This window comes from Canis aureus, chromosome 29, assembly GCF_053574225.1.
Source record: "Canis aureus isolate CA01 chromosome 29, VMU_Caureus_v.1.0, whole genome shotgun sequence".
Lineage (NCBI taxonomy): Eukaryota > Metazoa > Chordata > Mammalia > Carnivora > Canidae > Canis > Canis aureus.
Window position 1 is genome coordinate 20,032,978 of NC_135639.1, and position 21,431 is coordinate 20,054,408.

The window sequence follows — 21,431 nt, forward strand, 5'->3', positions numbered from 1 at the left end:
TTTGTTGTCATGTCTCCTTAGGCTCTTCTTAGTTGTGTTTCTTGGACTTCATTTTGGATGACCTTGTGAGTTTTGAGGAGTTCTGTAGAATGTCCCCCTATTGCGATTTTTCTCATGACTAGACTGTGGTTATGGGTTTTAGGGAGGAAAACTACAGAGATAAAGGGTCATTTTTATTGCGTCATATCAAGGGTACAGACTTAGAATATGACTTTTCCTATTGCTATTGACCTTGGTCACCTGGCTGAGGTGGTGTTTGTCTGGTTTCTCCCCTATAGTCACTCTTAATCACCTATTTCCATACTGTACTCTTTGGAAGGAAGTCACTATGTGTAGCCCACTAAGCTATGCTCAGTTTTCTTAAGGGTGGACTGTCTACATCAATTATTTGGAATTCTGCATAGAAAATTTGTCTCTTCTCACATTCATTTTTTCAATTATTGTTTTGTATCCAAATTGACTTATGCTTTGGTTTATAATTAATATTACTGAATTTTATTGCAAATTCTTCTAGCTTTGGCCATGGGGAACTCTTTCACCTGGTTCCTTTGTCTTTTTGATACACTTCCGTAGGTGTGTGTGTGTGTGTGTGTGTGTGTGTGTGTGTGTTTAGGCACGTTCTTACTTTCCGGCCCCAGGCTCATCTTGTGTATTTCTCACCTCAGTTCTAGAATCAGCCATTTCTCCAAGGAGCCATAGTTCCTTTTATTGGAGAAAAGTATTTAAAATTACCATCTGGATAATGGATGGATTCTTTGCTACTGGACTGTCATTGTTTGTAGGCCCTCCCAGCCAAGGGCAAGGAAATGTATGTATGTACACTAACTATCTCTGTCTGTCTGTCTATCTATCTACTTATATATCAATTTCTACATGTAACTATCTGTGTCTACATTAAGCTAGATGTGGTATTGATATCTCCAGCTCTAATCCGTGATCACCCACCCCTGCTTCTCTGGAATCTCCCACTCCACCAGTGTGAAAGCTGGCTCCAACCATCCCCATCCATTTACCTAATTGCTGAATTCTGATGTACAGGTGTGGCAGTATTAGGTTTGTGAACCTGTGCCACAGTGGGAAAAACTCTATCAACTCGAGTTCAGTGTTTATATGCAGTTCCATGCAGTTCCTTTTATTTTGGTTTTGCAGACACCACTCATTTCCAAAGTGATTTAAGATAGCACCCTCCTTCCTCTCCCTTCAGTGAGCTTGCTTCACACATTTGAATGCAGTTGGAGCGTCTTGCCACAGTCCTCATTCCATGCTGGGGCCTCCCAAACTCTTAACTGATTTTTTTCCAGTGTGCATGCATTCACATTCATTCTTTGTGCTGTATGGTTCAGGTTTTGGTGCATGTACAGTGTTGTGTGTCCACACCTACAGGATCATACAGAGTAGTTTCACCGCCTTCATGGAGTCCCCTGGGCTTCACCTACTCAGACTTCCCACCTGTTCCCCATGTTGCTGGCATCCACTGACCTGTTTTCTGTCTCTGTAGTGTTGCCTTTTCTAGAAGGTCATATAATTGGCATCATATAGTATGTAGATTCTTTCAGACTGGTTTCTCTAACTTAGCAATATTTAGATTTATCCATGTCTTTTTGTGGCTTGATAGCTTATTTTTTTTTATCCCTGAATAATATTCTACCTATTGGAAGACATCTTGTTTTTTTCTATCATATTTTTTTATTGAGAGGGAATTTTTTTTTTTCTGAGGGAATTTTTATTTTATTTTTCCATTAGAGGAGTAGCATGTTAGCAGCCTGGACATCCATGACTTCCAACCCAGCCTGAGGGACTTGGTTTTGAAATTGCAGTTTATTGAGATTTAATTCACACACCATGCAATTCTCTATTTAAAGTGAGATGTGGGTGCTGGTGCTTTCTCAATCTCCCCAGAAGGTATCAAAGAAGGTTTTCACGCAGAGACATTATGACTCTAAGATGTATCCTCATGTCTGAATTGTTAGAATGTGAAATAAACCTCTTTATAGAAAACCTGACCAAGCCTGCTCGGGTGATCTGGGGCTGTGGTAAAGCTTCTTGGAAAGGGAGTGAGTGGGAGATGACATCTCCAACGTCCTATCCTCCCTTTCCTTCCTCCCAGGGTCAGAAGAGTCTGCAATACACTCAGGGGGATGGGGAGGACACCTTTCTGAACAAGAGAAATATTTTGTTTATTTAAAAGATTTTATTTAGCAAATTTATTTTAGAGAGGGGGGGTGGGAGGAAGGAGAGAGAGAATCTCAAGCAATCTCTGCGCTCAGCACGGAGCCTGACTCGGGGCTCGATCCTCGGACCCTGAGATCATGACCTGAGCAGAAATCAAGAGTCTGACATTTAATTGAGCCACCCAGGTGCCCCCAAGAGAAACGTTTTTAAAGAAAAAGATGAAAAAAAAAAAATAAAGAAAAAGATGAATCGTCCAAGGAGAATGCTTGGGAAACCATAGGGGGGAGATCCTGGAGTTTCCACAGCTGGAAGTGTGGCCCCCCAGGGGCTAGGGGGGCCTCGCGGAGGGCGCCCCGCCCGGCCCTCTGAGCAAGCCTGCGGAGGGGGCGCAGCTGCAGCCGAGGCGGCCTTGCGCGGTCGGCAGGTGGCAGTGTGGTCCTTCAGAGAGGGCCGAGAGGGCCGAGAGGGCCGGCCTCCGAGGACGTGCCGGAGCGGAGCGACGGGTGTTCAGGACACTGCCGCGCAATGTCCTCTCAGAAGCCACTGCAGGCAGGGATGCAGGTAGTTCGTTTAAGGAGGATGGCGCGCAATGCCGGCTCGGGTGGGACCCCGGGCTGCGGGTGATGGGTGCAGAGCGATGCATGTCCCATGGGGCATGGGCTTCAACGGAGACACCTGTCCCGGTGCGACCACAGCACAGGGGAGTTTGTAGTGTAAGTGGGACAGGCTGGGGTGTCTGCAGAGCTTCCCTGAGGCCTCCGCGGTGCTCTGGCCCAGGGGCACATCCGTGCCTGCCTCCGACCTCCAGGCTTGCCTGAGTCCATCCAGGTGAAGTCGCCGACCCCAGCTGGCCTCTGCCAGGATGGCGCACCGTGCCAGAGGCTGGAAAGTCACAACTTTGCTCTCTGGCCTTTTTTTTTTTTTTTTTAAAGACTTATTCTTTTTTTTTTTAAGAGAAGTTTTAGGTTCACAGCAAAATTGAGAGGCAGGTACAGATTTCCCTGTCCCCACACAGGGGCAGCCTTTCCCATTATTAACACCATTGGGGTGGTACATTTGTTACAATTGATAACCCTACATCGATGCATTACAATGACTAAAATCCATAGTTTATATTATGTTTCGCTCTTGGTGTTATGCATTCTGTGGGTTTGGATAAATGTATAATAATAGCATGTAGTCATCATTATGGTATCATACAGAGTTTTTAAAAAAGATTTTATTTATGAGAAAGAGAGAGAGAGCACGAATGATGAGGAGGGGCAGAGGGAGAGGGAGAGGGAAGCAGACTCCCTGCTGAGCGGGGAGCCCGGATGCAGGGCTCCATCCAGCACCTTGAGATCATGACCTGAGCCGAAGGCAAAGGTGTAACCAATTGAGCCACCCAGGTGCCCCTCAGACAGAATTTTTCACTGCCCTAAGAATCCTCTGTGCTCCAGCAATTCATCCCGCACTCCCTGATCCCCCGTAACCACGGATCTTTAACTGGCTTCATAGTTTTGCCTTCTCCAGGGTGTCATAGAGTTGGAATCCCACAGTATGTAGCCTTTTCAGATTGGCTTTTTTCACTTAGAAGTATGCATTTTAGGGTTCCTCTATTCTTTTCTGTCTTTTCACGGCTTGGTAGCTCATTTCTTTTTAGCGATGAATAATATTCCATTGTCTGGAGCTACCACAGTTTATCCATTCACCTTCTGCAGGACACTTTGGCTGCTGCCATGTTTTGACAAATATGAATAAGGCTGCAATTCTGAATTAAACATTTATGTGCAGGTTTTTGTCCAGACATGTGTTCAACTCCTTTGGGTATATACCAAGGAGCACAAGTGCTGGTGCGTGTGTGAGAGTATGTTTAGTTTTGTAGGAAACTGTCAAACTGTCTTCCACAGTGGCTGCAGCCTTTTCATCCTCACCATCAACAATCTCACTTCCTATCCCTCTCCCTCTGGGACTCTGGTTTGCAGCCTTTTGTGGCTTTCCCCTGACTTTGTCCCATTTTGTCTTGGACAAGGGAACTCCATGTGGATTTCATTATCTGCAGCAGGAAATACACATTATGGGTTCCCATCCACAGTGCTGTTTCCTATTTAAGCAAAGGCTAAAGGGTTATGTTCATTCAGACCCTAGAAACCTTTTCTGCCCTCTCCATGTGTTGTGTTTTGCACTCTGTAGCCTCAGGAAGTCTGATTAGTTTAGTGGTTTGGAGCTCAGCACCAGTAAGATCAGAATCCTTTGTTGAGACCCCACATGAGCCGGTGGATTTCTTTTGTTCCATGATCATAACCAATACCCTCTAACTTCTCACCACCGTCATGATGTCCTGGCTTCTCCTCTCTTATTCTCATCCCTTCAGTCTAAAAATGAGGTCCTCTAGCTCCCACCTTCAGGACTGGCCTCTCTCAGACTCCAGGACCTTACTCATCCTCTGCCCAGCTGAATGCAGAGCTGATTCTGAGTCCTTTTTTCTGTCAGTTGGGTTTCTCCCTTGTCCCCACTTCTATGACAGAGACTGGATTTCTGAGTGATCCTGCCTGCCTGAGCTCCAGCTTTTATTTTCTGCTCAACCTTCTGGTGGCTCCTGGATTTCATGAGGGCAGAAGTACTAACGTGGTGGGGTGGAGAATACCTATCACTTACCCATTGTATGACCTTGGCTTGGTTCTTGGCTTCTCTGAACTAGTTTCTTCCTTACTTATGGGGATGGGAATGGCTAAAAAGACTGCTTGTACCATCTTCTACAAAATGTTTAGTCAGTGCCAGTTCACTAGTTTCCATTCTTCCACTTCCTCTATCTTTGCATTCCCGGGACCTGGAATGTTCCAGCTTCATTGGTGCCAATTATTTCCCTGTCTTTCTCACCTGCAGACTACAGAACCCCATGTTCCTTCATATGTGGTGGGACACTTGCCATTTGCGGGGCTCGGCGGAGCTGCCACTAGCCTGGAACATTGCCTCTCACTCTGTCTCCAGCACCACTGCTGTGTTGCTGCCTGCCCCAGGGATGTGTAGGGCAGGGATCCGATCCCTGATCCTTCTAGTCCACTCCCTGACGTGGTCTAGCCTTCTCCTTCAAGGGCATCGGAAGCACATTGCTTACTAACTTCTACAGCACTAGACTTGCTGCAACCTGGTGAGGGAGCCTGGGTGACAAGGCAGCCCATCACCATCTTGGGTGCCTGCTTCAAAGAACATCTGGTAAGGAAGGTGCGTTGCTTGCAAAAACCAAACCAAACCAAACCAAACCCTGACACTGATGATTAGGAACATTTGGGTCTATTGGTTTGTTATAAAGACTGGCAGAAAAATCTCTACAAAGTACATATGTTGGAGGCAGAGCAATAGAAAACACTTATTTTTCTGAGAACTTTCTAAGTGTGGGTCTTCTTCTAAGTACTACACAGTTGTCCTTTCCTATAATCCTCCCCCAAACCCTATAAAATGGGGCACTGCTAACAGTTCAATTTTGGATGTAAAGAAGCTAAAGAGGGAAGGAAATAAATGACTTGTTCAAGATGGCACAGCTAGTAAAGGATGGAACCAGGAACCTCACTGGGCAGTGTCTCTGGAGACTGTGCTCCTATCTGAGGGGCTTTATTACCTCTCTGCCCATCCCCACCCTCATGCTGATCCTACATAGGCAGCCGATGTTTGCAGAGCTGGACACACTCCTTGCACAACCTGGATGTGATGGGAGGTCTTGGGGATCTGGAGGAGTGCTCTTGCTGATTCTGCTCTGAAGGAAATTAGATTTGCCATGACCATGGGTCAAGGAATAGCATTTACAGATGCAGATGTAGATGTGCCAGCTGTCCTTTGGCAGAGAGGTGACCAGTGAGGTACCATGTGTCCTTTGGTAGAGAGGTGACCAAGTGTGAGGTACCAGTGGATGAAAACAACCATGTGCAGGAAACGAAAGGGAAGTCATTACCTTCTCTCTGCCTACCCCAGTGTGCAAGTGTAGAATTAGCGGACATGGCTATAAGGTAGACCTGATGCTAATTGGCAGAAATGCTTTCATTGCCTTATGAAGCAAGGTTCATTAACTGAAACATAATGTTCAGTGTGACTTTAAAATTAAATACCTAAGACATAATGTCTCATGAGGCAGATGTGAAGTGGAGTTATTTATATTCTTGCACTTCAGCATGCTAACTCACTGGATTATTTAAAGCCAAATCCATTCTGGGAAATTTAAGGTACAAATTTGGCCTCTTTTCAGAGAACTTCATACTAGCTTTGATACTTTGACTTGTGAGGTCATCAGATTCCTTTCTCTTTCTTTTGTTAGTATCAGTTAGTGTAACTCAACCTTTTCATTGAACATCTATGGGAAGAGAGAATAGAACATATCGAAGAATCTGTGATGTTTTGGAGGTAGAGCTTATTGGGCCGACATATGGCCACATTATACATGTGGTAGGAACAGTACCAGCTGTGTTATCATTTGTAAGAATCAGAAATGGCCTCTTTCCACATTTAGAAAAAAAAAAAAGTGGAAGGAGAAGAGGTTTATGGAGGGTGGTTGGTGGCACTGGTGTTGGGCATCAGGAACAGTTGGTGTCAAAAGGGTGTGATTCTGTGCGGAATCTGCCCTTCAAACATTCTCTCTTACCACCCCTTGGCCAAGGCTTGGGTCCCAGGAACGAGCATCTGCCCTGCGAAGCCTGGGTCATTGGCCTGCCTCAGGGGGCAGTGGAGAAACAGTGCCACCCCTTGCCTTCTGCTATTACAGGAGGCAGGGTGAGGTGGCAGGGGCTGGGTTTACCTTCAGCCAAAGCCTTGAATGATGGGGAATTCTCCCAAACAGGAGATGGAGGGACTAACAGAAAAGGAATGGTGGGTGTTGAAGTCTGGATAGCCAAAGCAAAATAAGATTGCCCCCCTGTTGACCTGTGGCAAAAACACCGACTATAGAGAACTATAAGTACATATTTTGCTTTATGCAATATATAAGGTTTTTAAAAAAAGTTATGTTTGTAAGAAGTCCTGTGGCAGATGGACCAGGATACTACCTACAGAAAGAAGCTCTTGGTGCATCTCTGTACAAGGACGTGAAGTGACACATAGTCTCAGATTGATTGATTTGAGGTGGGTTGCCTTATAACGAATTGTTCTGAAGGAGATTCAGCTGCATATATATGTAACTGCATGCCCATGGGGAAAGTGGATCTGAGTTTTCGTGAAGGCCCCTCCCCTGGAATAGCTTTTTTTTTTTTTTTTTTAAAGATTTTATTTATTCATGAGAGACACACAGAGAGAGCCAGAGACACAAGCAGAAGGAGAAGCAGGCTCCCTGTGGGGAGCCCAATGTGAAACTCAATCCCAGGACCCCAGGATCACGATCCGAGCCAAAGGCCAACATTCAACCACTCAGCCACCCAGGTGCCTCTCATCTGGTCTGTTTTTGTTTTTTTTTTTAATTTTTTATTTATTTATGATAGTCACAGAGAGAGAGAGAGAGGCAGAGACCTAGGCAGAGGGAGAAGCAGACTCCATGCACCGGGAGCCCGACGTGGGATTCGATCCCGGGTCTCCAGGATCGCGCCCTGGGCCAAAGGCAGGCGCTAAACCGCTGCGCCACCCAGGGATCCCTCATCTGGTCTGTTTTGAAGAGAAGTTGACACTATCATTTACCATCATTGTGTGGACACAGTGTGTGTGGGCTACACACTTGCCCTTCCTCTCTCCATCCTCCTCTCAAGAAAAGTCAGGAGTTCTAGTTCTGCGGCTTCTCAGGCACCGCTGGGCACCTGCGGACTTGTCTCCTTCCACACTCAGCCATCAGAGAGGCTTGAACCAAGAAGCTCAGAATCCTGAAGGAGCCCTGCCCAATGAATGAATCACAGCACCTGGGACCCCGCAGCTCATTCACACCAGCAGGGCCCATGTTTGGGGATTTCCGGGTGCAGCCAGATTTCAACACAATATAATCGAGAGGCTGAATGTGCTAAACAGGGACAAAGACAAATGCATCCACAATAAAACCAAAAACCAACCAAACTTCCAGGACAGAGGTTTATTACAAAACAGATGGAAGAACATTATCTCCGAATAAAACACAGTCATTTAACTTAAACACATTTAACTTGATGAAAACGTCATGAAATTGCCTTCGTTTTTGTCACTTTGGTTTTTTTGGGGGGAATGTTGCCAATATCTTCCTTATGCACAGCACCATGGGGGTTGCTGAATGGAAGAATCTGGGCCCCAGCCAGTGCACTCCAGGCCTCATGCAGGGACAGGACAGACACAGGGAGGGGGTGCTCATCCCTGCGGCCAGGGCACAGGACATGCTTACTCTGGGTCGGGGGATTCGTGATTGCAAGTGAGCACAAGGGGCTGCGGAGCTGCTGGCGACGTTCTGCTTCTTCATCTGGGTGTTGGTTTCACAGCATGCCCGCTTTGTGAAAATCCAGAGAATGGTGCACTTATGAGACAGGTGTATGTGACACGTGTAAGCATTATATTTAAATAGAATGTTGCGAACACTTCACCACTGTCTACCCTGGGCCACTTTGAAACCCACTCATCAAGTTTATCCATATTTGGCAGAGGAGAAACTGAGCCCTGGGGAGGGGGAAGTGCCTTTTCTGGGTGACAAAGCAAATCAACGGTCAAACTGGGGCTGGGTCCACTAAGGCTTAGCTTGGGGCCCGCTCACTGCTTCAGGCTTAGTCATCATTTATAACCTCTTCCCTTTTAGGAAATGTCCTGGCGGCTTTAGGGACCCCGCTCTGGGGGAAGGGTTTTAATATACACTTGCTGGGGACCTATGGGAGGGACGTTGCTTGAATCCTGGCCTCACCTGAAGCTCTTCCATCCCCTCAGCTGAGAGCTGTCCACCTCCGACCCGTAAGTCCTTGCCTCACCATGCCTTTATTTTATTATTTTTCTGGAGAAGAAAGTTCCTCTCCTCCCTTTCAAGGCAGACTTTTCTCCCACTTGCACCCTCGAGGCTCTCCAACCTGATTTATTTTGTTAATTCCTCTTGTACTTGCATTTAAAAATTTTATTTATTTATTTGAGAGACTGAGAACATGAGTGGGAGGGAGGAGAGGGAGAGGGAGAAGCAGGCTCCCCACTGAGCGGAGAGCCCATGTGGGGCTCCATCCCAGGACCCCCAGGATCATGACCTGAGCTGAAGGCAGATGCATAACCGACTGAGCCATCCAGGTTCCCCTGTATTTGCATTTAATCTTTTTTTTTCCCCGAGTCGGGTCATCTCCTTCTGACTGCAAATATACTCAGTATTTTTTCCTCCCCTCCAAATAGTCCCTTCCTTGGTTTGGATAATGAGTCAACAGGTATTTACAAAGAGCTGTCCCTGCTCCAGGTAGAGCGGGTCTCACCACCTCTCAAGTGCTTATCTGTCTTCAGACTTTCTTTCTTTTAAAGATTTATTTATTTATTCATGAGAGACACACACACACAGAGAGAGAGAGAGAGAGAGAGACAGAGACACAGGCAGAGGGAGAAGCAGGCTCCCTGCAGGGAGCCTGATGTGGGACTCGATCCCGGGTCTCCAGGATCACGCCCTGGGCTCAAGGCAGGATCTAAACCGCTGAGCCACCCAGGGATCCCATCTTCAGACTTTCTGAAGAAGCTTGCTCCGTCTTCATTTTCTCTGGTTCCTTGTGCCCTGTTTCTCTCCCACCAATGGTTGTCTGGCTCCACCTTCACCACCATTTTATTTCTATTTCATTTATTTTGATTATTTCATTGCATGTTATGCAGCCAGCGTCCATTCAGTAGGATGAACGCTTGCTGGGTTGCCTGGTGTGGCCCCGCTTCCCCTAGTTCTGCCAGAGTAATTACTAGCATTAATTACCGAGAGAAGTGTTTGGTTTGGATCTGAAGCCATGTGGTTGTGCCACTGCTTGGTAGCCATAGATGGTGGCCTCTTTTTTTTTTTTTTTTTTTCTCATTTGTGTGGATTCTTGTGTCAGTCTTGGCAAAGTGTGGGTAACAGTTCTGACTCTGATGACAAACAGACCTTTTATTTATTATTTATTTATATTTATTTATTTTTAAACAGACCCTATGTTAAACCCCAGAACCTCCTGCACAAGCTCTGGGCTTCCATTTCTTTGTCTGTAAACATTGGAATGAAAGTAAAAGTACTTCCCTCACAGGATTGCTACTGTGTTCAGGGAGGGAAGCATTTAAAGTGCTTGGTGTTGGGGATCCCTGGGTGGCTCAGCAGTTGAGCGCCTGCCTTTGGCTCAGGGTGTGATCCTGGAGTCCTGGGATCGAGTCCCGCATCAGGCTCACTGTGAGGAGCCTGCTTGTGTCTCTGCCTCTCTTTCTCTCTGTCTCTCATGAATAAATACATAAAAATCTTAAAAAAAATAAAGTGCTTGGTGTTCCTAAAAAAGCTAAAAATAGGACTACCCTACAGTCGAGGAAATGCACCACTAGTATTTGCCCCCCAACATATAAAATCACTAATTCAAAGGGATACATGCACCACCAGGTTTATTGCAGCATTATATGCCACAGCCAAATTATGGAAGCAGTGTCCATCGACTGATAAATGGATAAAGAACATGTGATATATATTTACACAATGGAATATTATTCAACCATAAAAAGAATGAAATCTTGCCACTTGCAACAACATGGATGGAGCTAGAGACTTATTTTGCAAAATAAGTCCGTCAGAGAAAGACAAATACTATATGATCTCATTCATGTGTGGAAGAAACAGAACCAATGAGCAAAGGAAAAAGGGAGAGAAAGAGACAATCCAAGAAGCTGATTCTTAACTATAGAGAATAGACCGAAGGTTATCAGAGGGGAGTGTGGAGGGATGGGAGAAGCAGGTGATGGGCATGAAGAGCACACAGTGTGATGAGCATGAGTGATGTATGGAATTGTTGAATCACTACATTGTACACCCGAAACTAATATAACACCGTATGTTAACTATAGGAATTAAAATAAAAATCTTAATTAAAAAAAAAAGTGCTTGGCATGGCTCCAGGTACAGAGCGAGAGCTCAGTGAGTAGTGCTCCCTTCTGGGAGCCTCTTCCCCCTCCACCCATGGACTCCCCAGAGTCTCTGCCTTGCTCTCCAATGCCTTCCACTTCCTCTGGTTCTTCATCCTTCCCTGCCCTAACCTGCTGGAATGCTATGGTTCAGCCCAGTCTTGTGGTGAGGGGTGTGAGCTGAGGCAGGGATGCTCTGGTTCAAATCCCAGTGCTGCCACTTACCAGCTGCACGTGTGTGTGTGTGGGGCAAGTTGTCTAACTTCTTGGTACCTCAGTGACCTCACCTGTGAAATGGGGATGCCCACCTCATAGGGTGTGTATGAAGATCCTGAGGGCTCAGATGTGAGTCAGTGCCTGGCACAAGCACCTGATAAACACCCAGGAAGTGTTACCGTTCCCAGCTCCCCAGGTGTCTGTCCTCTCTGACACTCCCTGTGTGGAATCTCGGGGCCCTCACAATCCTTTCTTTCCCTTCCCATGCGGCTGCACCCCTGTTGTTTCATTTTGTTCACTTTGTTCATTTAATTCTGACCTACTCAGACTAGCATCCCTGCTACAAGTCTCTTCCTTTTCCAGTACATTTATACATTTCCCATGTATGTAGCAGCTGAATGTTTTCTGAAGCACATTTCTGATTGCACCACTCCTCTGCTCTAAAACCTCCTATGACTCCCCATTGTCCACAGACTGGATCTCAAATCCCACTCAAATCCCAGCCTAAGTTCAAACACCTACCATCTGGACCCCACTCCCCTAACTGACTTCATTCCCCTGCTGCACCGTTCCCACTCCAGATGGTGCACTGAATGGTTGTGTTCTTTCTCCCTGTGTCCTCCCCATGGTTACTCACCTTGGGGCTTTCCCCCTTACTATCCATCTGGAACACTCTTTCCCTCCCACATACCCAATTCTACCATTCTTCAAAGCCCAGGGGAAAATGTCACCTCTCCTTCTAGCCTGCCCTGATTTTTTCCTATACCCCAAATTGGAAGGATTCTCTAGAATTTTGAACCTCTCCGTTGGCTCCACTTTCTACTTTGCATTTTGTGTGAACATAATTTGTCCACCACAGGTTACCTGCCACTGTTCCTGGGTCTACTTCTCTCCTGCCGGCTGTCAGCAGCCACGGCCCCCTACCCTCTGCATGTCCAGAACAGGAGCCACCGAATGCTGCTGCCCTGAGGTGGGCGCTGCGAAAACCAGCCAAGTCTCCTTCTCTGCTGTGAGGGATCATAAAGCTGAGCTGGGGCAAGGAGTGTGTGTGTGTGGTTGTGTGTGTGTGTGCATGCACATGTGAAAATGACTCAGGAACATTCTCAGAGCAGCACAGCACACAAAATGGAGCAGATTAAGGCAGTGCCCCCCGAGAACTGGTCAGCTCTCTGAGGCTGCAGAGCAGGACCAGGCCTTGTGTGTGATGGGGAGGCTCCGAGCAGCGGGGAGTTTGCTCGGGGAGGCACGAGGATTAACTCGCAGCAGATGGAGGCCTGGGGCAGGGGGCCCAGTCTACTTCGTGTCTATTTTGTCAGTGGTTGAGGGATATTTCCTGTCCCGGGGGGAGCTCTCCAAGTCCCTGGTTCCTCTTCTGGCTGCGCATGTCTAGTGACTGGATCACAGGCTGTGGTGACAGAGTGACTTACTGGGGTTTAAATCCTGGATCTCCTAATGGTTGACTGCGTGACCTTGGGCAAGTCATCAGCTTCAGTTTTCTCATGCTGGCCGGAAGGACACAGCTGGCCGAAGCGCCTGGAAGTTCACACGTGCTCAGTTCAGTTTAGGACACAACTCCAGAGCCTCAATCTCTTCACCTTCTTGGAGGATGTCACCAGCTGGCCTCTGTAGGGGCTGGGAGCACAGCGCTTGGCCAAGGCACAGGTCACCTCCCAAAGCAAGGTGTGTCTGGGGTTAATTAAAAACACCTTGATGTCGCCCTATTTAGTGAATTATCCTCCTACACTTCCAGAATGTGTTAAGGGATTATATTAAAAAAAAAAAATAAAGCCACGACTTTCACACAAATGTAAACTGCACAGGCATCAAAGATTTCACTTAACTCACGAATGAGGGAATCTACGCTTCCCATCGACTCTGCTTTTGCCTCATTGATCATTTTATTTTATTATTTTTTAAAAATATTTTATTTATTTATTCATGAGAGAGAGAGAGAGAGAGAGAGAGAGAGAGAGAGAGAGAGGCAGAGACACAGGCAGAGGGAGAAGCAGGCTCTATGCAGGGAGCCTGACATGGGACTTGATCCCGGGACTCCAGGATCAAGCCCTGGGCTGAAGGCTGCGCTAAACTGCTGAGTCACCCAGGGATCCCCCTCATTGATCATTTTAATTCTCTCCCATGGCTCTTGGCTCCCACTGTACAGGTTGGAAAGAAATTATGCAGGAGTATGGGGGTGGGGGTGGGTAGGGAGAATAACCTTGGTTTTAAGAGGGTATTTTCCATTTTATAGCTTAGTGTGTTTTGTTGTTAATTTCCTAGTTATGGCAAGTCCTAACTAGTCCTAAGAGGGAGGAGTTCCCTGAGACTGAACGCTATGGAGAAAAGACAGCGAAACAGAAAGGAAGAGTGAGGGACCTTGCCATGGAAATTCAGGTGAGTCATGAAGGGAGCTACAAATCTAAAACTTTTTTTTTTTTTTTTTAATTTATTTTTGATAGTCACACAGAGAGAGAGAGAGAGGGAGAGAGGCAGAGACATAGGCAGAGGGAGAAGCAGGCTCCATGCACCAGGAGCCCAATATGGGATTCGATCCCGGGTCTCCAGGATCGCGCCCTGGGCCAAAGGCAGGCGCTAAACCACTGCGCCACCCAGGGATCCCGGGAGCTACAAATCTAAAGAGAGGCTAACAGCTTCATTCATCAGCATTTCTTTATTTTTTTTTAAAAGATTTTAATTAATTAATTAGCTAATTAATTATTAACTTAGAGTGCAATTCAGGGGAGGGGCAGAGGGAAGAGGGAGAGAGAGAGAGAAGCAGATTCCCCATGGAGCACAGAGCCCAACTCAGGGCTTGACCCTGCGATCATAACCTGAACCAAAATCAAGAGTTGGACATTTAATTAACTGAGCCACCCAGGCACCCCCACTCATGAGCATTTTGAATACTTACTGCATGCAGTGATGCAATGTGCTGTACCAGGTTGCGTGAATATAATACATATTACATACATAATTGTGAACATGACCCCATTCTCACCAGCCTTGTAGTCTAGTTAGAGAGATAAAGCCACTTTGAGCCAAGCTGTTGAGCGTCTTGATTTAGTGGTCAGAGAAGACAGACCAGGATAGTGAAGCAGCTTGGAAATTTGTCTTGGAGAAATTTTAGCAGGAAGGTGAGGGTCTCAGTGTCTAAAAGGGTGGTAAGTGGAAAAAGACACTTATTCTGTGGGCTCAGAGAAGCAGAGTGAAGACTCATCATTAATTCATTTAACAAATATTGTTGAGTGCTACTTTGTGCCAGGCTCTGTTCTAGCCACTGGGCTTTTAAGCAGTTAAAAAAAAAAAAAAAAAGGACAAAAATGCCTGTCATCAACACTGATTTTTTTCCAATAGGAGGAAGAAGTTGCAGGGAAGACAGGCCCAATATCAGGATGAATTTCTACAGCCAAGACTGTTCAAAGATGGACTTTCTCCTTGATGGGATAAAAAGGACATTCAGGTTTATTGGCTTGACCATCTCTTGGTAATGATGTAGGTAAAAAAGTCAAATTCACAAGTGACAGAGCCAAATGCTTGTTTGATTGATCTTCTTTTTTAGCTCAGTTCTGGACCTTTTGGAAGACCTGGACATGCCTTCTTCCTGGGTGAGTGAGAATGTTCTGGCATAGGATAGTCTGGAGCTGAGACTGGCAGAGGCACTGAAGTGTTACTCTCAGAAATAGCACATCTTTACCCTATTCCTCTTGTGTGCTCCCTCTGTGCCGGGTAACAGAGGAATGCATGCAAGACCCGGGCCCAGCCCTCGGCAAACTCAAAGTGGAGCTGGGAAAACAAAATACTTTCTGAGAGGTGGGTGGGCCATCCTATAGCTGTGGTTCAAAGAGGTGGCAGCCAACTTTATTAAAGATGTAGGTTAAGCTTTATTTTCTGCAGGTGTCCTTTTTAACATGGAATACATCTGGGAAGGGATAAATTGTTATAACATGGCTTATTTTACTCATGGTAGGAAGGCACACCAGATTCACTTTCCACAAACATTTGTGGGGCTTCTACTACCAACCAGGCATAGTTCTGGGTAGTGTGAATACAAAGAGGAGAGCGGCCCCAATTCCTTAGCATGTAAGGTTCTGTAAGGAAAGCAAAGAGCTGCTTATGTAATTAAATAAGCCTCCTGTATACAGTAGCATACACTCACCCATTGCTCTCTTCAGCGATTTTTATACATTTACACACTTGAGATTGCCATTCTCTCATTTTGTAGATTTGGGTTCATCTTTATTATTATCTAAGCAATAAGAAGAGCCAGCCTAGCTGATGGAAATGGCAGCTCAAACCTAAGAAATTTAATTTCCTATTTTGTTGAGACAGCCTCGGGAAGACTGTGATTAAGTTTGGGGCTCTCAAAGACCATCTACATGTCAGTTAAATTTAAACTCAGCACATGGACCACCCCTTGAAAACTCCAGCATGCAGGAGATGCTCATTGTTGAAGCCCCTGCCTTCAAACAACTTGCCATTAGGGAGTACGTAGGTGGGTGCACTGGTCCAGAAGGCAAACTGTGTTCTAAAAACTTTGGAAGACTTAGAGAAGAAAGCTCTTGTGGCCTCTAAAGAGGGCAGTAATCAGGAAAAGCTCAACAGAAGAGGTATTGTTAGAAACATGGACCCTGAAGACTGGTGGAATTTCAACCGAGGGAGAAGAAAAGGGGACCCCTGCAGAGTTGTGCTTGGATTGTGAACACAGTGGATTTGACAATCAGTGAGGTCCCCTCCCCAGGACTGGACTATTTAATTTCAGTAGGAAGACGGAATTGAGGATAAAGGTTCAGATGTTCATGTAGGATGTCTTTGATATTCAGGGAGTCTTCCTAAATGAATGGTAATACCCAAGTTAGTCCTGTAATCCACACAAAGATGATTAAGCAGACAGATTGAGAGGGTTCTCATTTAAAAAGCTCCCTCATCCATCAAAATCCTAGAGAAGAACACAGGCAACACCCTTTTTGAACTCGGCCATAGTAACTTCTTGCAAGATACATCCACGAAGGCAAAAGAAACAAAAGCAAAAATGAACTATTGGGACTTCATCAAGATAAGAAGCTTTTGCACAGCAAAGGATACAGTCAACAAAACTTAAAGACAACCTACAGAATGGGAGAAGATATTTGCAAATGACATATCAGATAAAGGGCTAGTATCCAAGATCTATAAAGAACTTATTAAACTCAACAGCAAAGAAACAAACAATCCAATCATGAAATGGGCAAAAGACATGAAGAGAAATCTCACAGAGGAAGACATAGACATGGCCAACATGCACATGAGAAAATGCTCCGCATCACTTGCCATCAGGGAAATACAAATCAAAACCACAATGAGATACCACCTCACACCAGTGAGAATGGGGAACATTAACAAGGCAGGAAACAACAAATGTTGGAGAGGATGTGGAGAAAAGGGAACCCTCTTACACTGTTGGTGGGAATGTGAACTGGGGCAGCCACTCTGGAAAACTGTGTGGAGGTTCCTCAAACAGTTAAAAATATACCTGCCCTACGACCCAGCAATTGCACTGTTGGGGATTTACCCCAAAGATACAAATGCAATGAAACGCCGGGACACCTGCACCCCTATGTTTCTAGCAGCAATGGCCACGATAGCCAAACTGTGGAAGGAGCCTCGGGGTCCATCGAAAGATGAATGGATAAAGAAGATGTGGTTTATGTATACAATGGAATATTCCTCAGCCATTAGAAATGACAAATACCCACCATTTGCTTCAACGTGGATGGAACTGGAGGGTATTATGCTGAGGGAAGTAAGTCAGTCGGAGAAGGACAAACATTATATGTTCTCATTCATTTGGGGAATATAAATAATAGTGAAAGGGAATATAAGGGAAGGGGGAAGAAATGTGTGGGAAATATCAGAAAGGGAGACAGAACGTAAAGACTGCTAACTCTTGGAAACGAACTAGGGGTGGTAGAAGGGGAGGAGGGCGGGGGGTGGGAGTGAATGGGTGACGGGCACTGGGGGTTATTCTGTATGTTAGTAAATTGAACACCAATAAAAAATAAATTAAAAAAAAAAAAAAGCTCCCTCACTTATCAGTCCTCTACTATGTACTAAAAACTCAAAGCTCTAGTGGGGAGTCGGTGTCACTAAAACACCCTAGAGGGGAAGCAAATAGGCCCTTTGGTTCATAGACAAAAGTAATGTGATGGACCTATGACTTGAAGTCTCATGCCCAGAGTTCCTGCAGGAGTGAGGTGCATGTGACTGAGGTCCCTGCTCAGTGACGGCCATGGGGCCAGGAGTGCAGTTTGGAGCTGGCTGCATAGCGACACTGTGTTTCCCAGTGGTCCCAGGAAACTGCACACCCAGTGACCTCTGAATTCCTCTCATGCTGAAACCAAGTGAGTTAATGACCACCAGCATTCAATGTTAATGACCACCACCAAGCTTTCAAAGATCTGGCCACAGAGGGATGATCTTTCTCCCATCATTTCCATTAGTGCCTCTGAAGGCCAGAAAGTTAGTGCAGAAGGTTGGATTGGCAAGGATTTACTTGGAGATGATTTCAAACAGATTATTCCTCTAGGAATAGATGGTCCAGTTAGCACTGAGAGTGGGACACAATAAAAGTTCAATCACAAGAACAGATTGTTAATATTAGCCTTCTGGTGATTATTTCTCTCCCCTCCCTGGCCAGTTCTGCTGCCCCCTTCCTCCTTTTGTATCAGTAATTTTCACACTGATTTTGAAACCTAAAACCAGTTATGCCAACCTTCTATTCAAAATCGTCCAATGACTTCTGGGGCTCTTAGAATAAGGACCCTGGAATGTGGACCCTGGAATAAAGGCCTGTATGACTTGACATAGTCCTCCTCCCTAGGCTTCTCTCTCTCTCTCTGTACTCTCTCTAACTCCCTTTGCTCCAGCCCTACAACCCATCTCTCAGCTCCTGATGACTTCTAATTCCTTCCCACAGGCCTTTGCACATGCCACTAGCTCTGCCTGGTATGTAGCACTTACTGCATCTGGAAGCCAACATTTATTTTGTCATAATTTGATTGATGGTATATCTTCTCCATTAGACTGTGAGGTCCACAGCATAAGAAATCATATTTGTTCTTACAGTTTAATCACTAGGCTCCCAACACAGTACTCACACATGGTAACAGAGTTTCACAAATAATCTTCCATTCTTTCTACAAATATCTATTGAACACCCATGGACTAATGCTAGTGACTATTGTACAAGTGAGAGAGGAAAAAAAAAGCCCAAAGGATAATAGTGGTGGTATCACCAGAGAAGGGAAAGTTGCAGACACAATATGATTTAAAGAGGCAAATGGAAAAAGTACAGAGGTTAGTAAAACAGTTTCTCAGTCTCTGACAAAGAAAGGCTCTTGGTGGGCCACACTTCGATTCATGTCTACTATCTGGTACTTGTTCTCCAGGATGACAAACTCCCTGAGGTAGCCAACACTTCCTGAGAGACATCAAAATAGTGGTAGGGGGTTGTTCAGAACTCTGGGAAATTCAACGGACAATTTTTATTTCATTTAGCAAATGTGTACTTAGACGTAGCCTTTTATGGGCTAGCTCTAACCTGTTAGGAGCAGCAGGAAGAGCCTCACCTGTTCAGAAATGATTCACTCGCAAGACAGAATGTACTTTGATGGCTGTAGGAAAGAGCTATAGCCTGGATTTATTTATGTCATCTGAGACATATCTAGAGAATACCATCTTTCAGAATGAAAATGAAATTCTGGAGATGAAGAACTGTTTTTTAAGGGAAGTTTGTTTGCGCTGACACGATCACTTGAGAGCATCAGCTTGTGTCTTTGTATCCAGAATTTACTGAACTGTAGAATGAATATACAATACATCATTTGCCTTAGGCAGTGTGCTGTAAATATTTCATGGCTTTAAATATGAGCCATGATTAGGTATGTGTTTTAGTAGTCAAACCAATAAGGGTTTAAAGCAATGAAATGAAAATTTTTCCTTTCAGTTCAACATGTTTTCATCTGGGAGCTTTAAAAACATATCACAAGACAAATGCTCCAAGGCAAAGTTTCTCCTGGTGATATCAGCAATGGGAAAGGGACCTTGAGATCTTGGTCTTTAGCACCTCCATTTTTTCTAGAACAAAATTCCCTAAAAATGTGTATAACAGCCCATAGCTACTTTGCAAATTTGTTTTGGTATAAGATGATATTACTCCAAAAACCAGTTTTAAAATAAACTAGTGAATACATACTGAAAGAGAGCTTTAATGTTGAAATGGCCCTAAAATAAAATGAATAAGTGAAGAAATAACATTCAACAAATATTATTGAACACATACTAGTATTGGGCTTCTCAATATCCAAATTGAGATGACAATTAGTGGCTCTTGGCACCCTAAAGATCAAGATAAGGTTGGTTTGAATTCCTAAATCCATGTCTTGTGACAATTCCCCTAGCCTTAAAGGGATGTACTATTTAAGAGGGGAGCTAAAGCAAGTTCAAGAGTAATTAGAATGTAGGGAAGAAGTAAGGTATACAGAGGAGAAAGAGAGAAAAGCCCTTGTATCTGGAAGAATCAAAGGATATTTCTCAGAATTGTGGAGATATGTTTAGATGAAGGCAGAGAGTCCAATTATGGACCAAGGAAATAGTATGAGCAAGGATATAGTGTCAGGAAAGTGTAGGGCAAGTACAACTGTCCTTTGGTTGACCGGAACATGAGGTACCTGAAGGGAATAGTAGAGGAAAGGCAAGAGCAAGCAGATGATTTGGAAGTTAAGGATTTTGTCAATGGCTAAATTATCCACATGTCCTGCCTAAAGACTTGTTCTTATCCCCTGACACTAATGACATCTGTGTACAATGATTTGAGGGCCTGTTTTCAATACTTTTGAGTATATACCCCAAAGTAGGCAAACTCCATTCTTAATCCTGATGAATGGCCTCATCTTATTTTATAGATTGATCCCAGATCCAAGTCCTTCTGGCAGAACTCAAAAGCACCATTTCCCCATTTTGCTTGAATGTTCCCTTTATTTATTTTTACTTTTTATTTTTAAAAATTTATGTATTTGTGTGTGTGTGTGAGAGAGAGCATGAATGGGGGTGAGGGAGTGGCAGAGGAAGACGTGGACTCCCCACTGAGCGGGGAGCCAGAAGTGGGCCCATCCCAGGACCCCAGGATCATGACCTGAGCCACCCAGGAGCCCCTGAATGTTCCCTTTAAATAAGCCTTATATATTCTCTTTGTTGAAAAGCAGTGTGGAATAGGATAGAGGACACATGGTTTGAAGCCAGAAGACCTGCCACCTATGACCAGAGCTGTCAGTTGGTTAGCTAAAATTGCTCATCCTTCAGTTTAGTTAAAACTCACTTTACCTCACCTATACCCTTTACTCATCTCAAAGTTGTGATTAGCATGAAGACAACTGGTGTTTTGGAGCATTTTCCAAATGTCAACCATTCTTCCATGTTGGTAGGTACTAGGTCCTTAAAATTTCTTTTTTTTTTTTTTTAAGATTTTATTTATCTGAGAGAGAGAGAGAGATAGAGAGAGAGACAGAGAGAGACAGAGACAGACAGAGACAGAGACAGAGACAGAGACAGAAGCAGGCTCCATGCAGGGAGCCTGACTGGGAACTTGATCCCAGGTCTCCAGGATCACGCCCTGGGCTGAAGGCGGCGCTAACCTGCTGGGCCACCTGGGCTGCCTGGTCCTTAACATTTCAAGCCAGAAAAGACTTTTATTTTTTTATTTTAAAATTTTTTGTATATTATTTTATTGGAGTTCGATTTGCCAACATATAACACCCAGTGCTCATCGCATCAAGTGCCCCCCTCAGTGCCCGTCACCCAGCCATCCCAACCCCCAGCCCACTGCCCCTTCCACTACCCCTTGTTTGTTTCCCAGAGTTAGGAGTCTCTCATGTTCTGTCACCCTCTCTGATATTTCCCACCCATTTTTTCTCCTTTCCCCTATAATCCCTTTCACTATTTTTTATATTCCCTCTATGAATGATACCATATAATGTTTGTCCTCCTGCAATTGACTTACTTCACTCAGCATAATACCCTCCAGT

At 45.0% G+C, this 21,431-nt stretch overlaps 1 long non-coding RNA gene across 4 annotated transcripts; it reads left to right on the forward strand.

Annotated features, from left to right (window-relative positions):
• Nucleotides 1–2,598: 2,598 nt before the first annotated feature.
• Nucleotides 2,599–17,307, forward strand: LOC144301130 (uncharacterized). Of its 4 annotated transcripts, XR_013367856.1 has the most exons (4): nucleotides 11,500–12,346; nucleotides 13,654–13,767; nucleotides 14,728–14,978; nucleotides 15,703–17,307. It is a non-coding gene; the product is annotated as an uncharacterized LOC144301130 (long non-coding RNA). The 4 variants fall into 4 exon arrangements; XR_013367855.1 differs by lacking the exons at nucleotides 11,500–12,346; nucleotides 15,703–17,307 and adding an exon at nucleotides 2,599–2,733 and having other exon boundaries at nucleotides 14,728–15,257; XR_013367854.1 differs by lacking the exon at nucleotides 15,703–17,307 and having other exon boundaries at nucleotides 11,498–13,056; nucleotides 14,728–15,257.
• The last annotated feature ends 4,124 nt before the right edge of the window (nucleotides 17,308–21,431 follow it).